Raw genomic sequence first — 4,365 nt, 5'->3', positions numbered from 1 at the left:
TCAATGTAATCTTGTGAAACTCTCATATATGGAATCTGTTTTTACATCTTTTAATTAAGACTTATGCTTTCTTTTCATCATTAGTTAGGGTTTTTCCTCTTTGCTTAATGCTTGCATTGTTTAACTCATTCGATGCATGATTATTGGTTTTGTCGATACGGGCACGTACGGGGAAGTCTAGATCCGGGGAATTTCTCCCAATATTATATTGGTTGTCGTTAAGCTCCTGCACTTATGAACTGATCATTAGGAATGCTAGGAATTGTATGAACTCGTGATTAGGGAGAAGCCTTCTTGAAAGGTACTTTAGAGAGTGGCATTAACAATGATGATTTGAATGTTGAATTCCTAAAATATATGAGAGTGGATAAGATGAAATTGACCCCCAACAACATATTCATACATAAATTTCATTGAAAGTGTTTATCTTTTGCTTTTTGTCATTGATCAAAACTTCATGCATACATATTTAATTTTCGTCTTTTGCATATAAAAATCTAAATATTTCGTCTTTAAGTCTTAGCTAATCAAGAAACCACACAACTAAACTAGGCCGTGAGTCCTTTGGGAAGAACGATACTTGGTCTTACCAAGTTTATTACTTGAACGATTCGGTCACACTTGCCGATTGAAAAACAAGTTTGTGACATCATATTTTGGTGTTCATAAATTTGTCCATCACCAGCGCCTCATGGATAAGGTTTTTCATAATCAGATAGGTCGATGCATGGATGTTTATGTCGACGACATGGTCATTCGGAGCCATTCTATGGAGCAACATTTACGGGATTTAGAAGAGGTGTTTGGCCAACTCAGAAGGTACAGCATGCGCCTCAACCCTTCTAAGTGTACCTTCGGAGTCCCTGCAGGCAAGTTTTTGGGTTTCATGCTTACTCGTCGAGGCATCGAAGCCAGCCCAGATAAATGCAAAGCTGTACTCGACATGACCGCCCCAGCAACTCTTAGGGAGGTACAACGGTTGGTTGGTAGGCTCACGGCCCTCTCTCGCTTCATTTCGAAGCTAGCCGAACACATCAATTATTATTGTTTGCTGTTGATACTACACTACACGTTCATAGTTCATGCTTTATAAAATACCAAAAACTAAAATTTGTTGTTTTTTACTTTTCAAGTCTCGTAGAGTTGTAAAAAATGATCACAATTAATTTAAAAAAAACAAAAAAATTGATTAACGTCGAATATTGATAAAATTCGACGTTAAAATTTCATTTGAATATTATATATAATGAATTCGAATCAAAATGTAATAAATCAAAAAAAATATAAGGACAAGGTTGAAATTGCATATAGATATGCAAACAACTTGCGTCCAATAGGATTTGAACCTATACCTAAGGTTTAGAAGACCTCTGTCCTATCCATTAGACAATGGACGCTTCTATTTTATATTGGATTCTTTAACCTTTTTAACTAAACCTTATTAACTAAAAAAGATTAAAGAATCAAATATAAACAAAGAATTCTAGAAATTATAAAAATAAATCAAATAAAATAATTAGAATAAAAGAAAAAAGATAAATCAATTGAATATACGTCGAATATTGATAAAATTTGACGTTAAGTTTAACGTCAATTTTTTTAAATTCGATGTAAATTTAATGTTTCCTGATATGACGTCGTTCGTGAATTCACCATTAAAAGTCCAAAATATTTGACATTGTATGCTATTTTTGTACTAGTGACTTGAAGTGTCTCAATATGGCTTTTAGTGCTAATGCCAGGTACACCGTGGCAACACCATTTTTTTCATCTGATCTATAGAAGTGCACGAAAAAAATATAGAGGTGCAAAAAGAAGCACCCAACAAAGCCCATACTCAGGCTTAACCAAGGTTGGGTGTTTCATCCTACACCTCCAAGCTCTTCATACTGCACCTCCAAACTTTACTAAAATACCTATTTAGCCCCTAATTAAAATGTGGTTTAACTTTTGTTGAAACAGAAAAGAATAGTCAAGAATTCTTTTTCAGTTTAAGATTTTTTGTCAGCTTTTAGGTTTGTGTGTATCAGATGTCATTTGCTCACAACACCACTCACATTTGTTCTCCTTTCTCTCTCGCATAGCAGCATTATATGGTCTCCTTTCTCTCGCACAACACCATCATTTGGTCTTCTTTCTCTCGCACAATGTCCTTTCTCTCGCACAACACTCACGAACTCACAAAAGCTCTTTCTTCTTGCACAACACCACGCACACAGGTTCAGTTTCTCTTTTTCACAACAACTTCATCTTCTTCATTTTCGCATTTCAGATTGTGTTTTTCTTGGTCTGTTTCGCAGAGGTGTACATTGGATGATTAGAAGGTGATTGAAGTGTTTGATTTGTAATGTGGGTGTTTGATCTGTGGGTTGTTTGACGAAACATCGGATTTGAAACGCGCAAAGATCTGTATCGGATGTCCATAACCGATACTGGCTACATTGGATACCGACATCTGAAACAGGCCTTTCGTGTTTCAACAACCCATGCATATTGTTTTTTTTTTTGCGTTTTTAATTTTATTTTAGCGTTTTATTTTTTCTTTTTTGTAAAAATGTTATGGTTAAATTTTAAGTTATTATTATTTTTTAATTGTTAATAAGATTTTAAATTCTTAAATTTTATGCTTAAATTAATTAATTAATTATATTTTTATTAAGTTTCGTTGTTTTCAATTATTTTATGTTTTTTTTTATAATTTGTTACTTTTTTTTAAAGAAATATTACTAATTTATATTTATTTAAATATTTTAATTAATTAATTATTTTATAAAACAAACCTAAATTGTTAAATTGTCAGACTTCATTAAAAACGCACCCAAAAGCCCCTCTGAACGGACGCCAGGTGTCAAGCAACGAGGATCCAAAAGTCAGATAGTGGAATGCAGGTGTCAGCAGGAGAGCAGACGTTCGTTTTAAACAAAACTGATTTTTCTGAAATTCGCGTCACACTCTCTGCATGCACCCTTCTTCTCCAAAACTCTGATCTTTCATTTTCTCCTTCTTTTCTTTAAAAGCTCTCCCTTCTCTCTACCAAAACTCACTCTTTCTCTACTCCGATCTCCATTCAAGCACCGTAGGAGCACTTCCGGCGTCCCAAGCTTCAGTTTGAACCGATTGGTTTTGAATTCTGAACGGGTAAGTTTTTCTTGTCCTTAGTCGTTCGTTCTTGTACACATGCAAACCAAGTTTTGGTTGCATGAGTTCTTAGTTTCATTCTGAACCATTTTGGTCTGTTGTTTGATTTTGGTTCGAAGAGTCGTTGAGCGTTAAGGGTAGAAGGAATCGTAGTTCGGCGAACTGAATTTCGGTCTGTAGGACGTTCGTTCACGCTCAGATGTAAGGGAAGCTTATTTAATTTAATTTGTATGTTTACTGTGCTGCATGGACGTTCTTTGAGTTGCAATGAAGCATGATTTTTGTGATATTTGACTATATGATATAGGATGACTATTATGTTCTGATGTATGAGGAATATGAATTGTGCTATGATATGAATGTATGAAATTTTGAAGTTATATGTTGAGAAATGAGTTTGAATGTAAATGAATTCTGAATATGAAATTTCCCTAGGACAATGTACGATCGTCATTGAACGGTCCTTGACCGTTCGGTGTTCTAGTAAATATGTTTGAAATTTAATTCTTTCATTTGGAAAGAATCCTAGTTGAGGGCGAGCGTCTTCGTGTGGTAATACTATGCTTGAACGTTCGGTCAAGCGTAGTTGCATATGAGTATTCAGTGATAAACTTAATTATTGTAAATATATGTATTTGTATATTTTAGTTATTGTTAAACACAATTCCAATAGTATCTTATTATATTTATCAATCTTTCTATTATAAGTATAGTAGTGCTCGGTCTCACACCAAGTTCTCGAAATGAGTAGTGTTCGGTCTTATACCAAGCGCTTGTACTCGTTTATGGTTTGATCTATCTTGATGAAATAGCGTTCGTCCAATTTTAGTAGAATTTCCCTTTACCGTGTTTGGTCATTGACTGACATTAGGTTTCGGTATGTAAATTCTTCTAAAGTATGGTTCTTTAAACGTCTTGACGTGTCTGCATTCATTGGTTCCGGCCTAGAGCCTCAGTACTTAATATGTTCTTTGAGTGTTGGTTTGAGCTCACGAGAGTCAGTTCATTTAACTGATTCATGTTGTAAGTAACGTTCGTCCGTATATTATATAATTGTACTCGATTTCTTTCTCAATCTGACAGTAACCCTCTCGGTCTTATTCTGTCCTAGAACGAGAGACTTCTCTGTCTCGTTTCAAGTGTTCATCCTCGTTCTGAGTGAGGACTGAACGTTCGATATTTGAGGTCTTTAAAATCGGTGAACAAAGATGAAATTAAAATGATGGA

The 4,365-nt window shown here is 34.7% G+C and overlaps 1 non-coding gene across 1 annotated transcript; it reads right to left on the bottom strand.

Annotated features, from left to right (window-relative positions):
* Positions 1-1,325: 1,325 nt before the first annotated feature.
* TRNAR-UCU (transfer RNA arginine (anticodon UCU)) lies at positions 1,326-1,397 on the bottom strand. The gene has a single exon. It is a non-coding gene; the product is annotated as a tRNA-Arg (tRNA).
* Between the last annotated feature and the right edge of the window lie 2,968 nt (positions 1,398-4,365).

The sequence above is a fragment of the Vigna umbellata genome, chromosome 2 (assembly GCF_029865625.1).
Source record: "Vigna umbellata cultivar VRB3 chromosome 2, Vumbellata_1.0, whole genome shotgun sequence".
NCBI lineage: Eukaryota > Viridiplantae > Streptophyta > Magnoliopsida > Fabales > Fabaceae > Vigna > Vigna umbellata.
The sequence above is the reverse complement of the archived record's forward strand: the minus strand, read 5'-3'. Positions and strand labels throughout refer to the sequence as shown.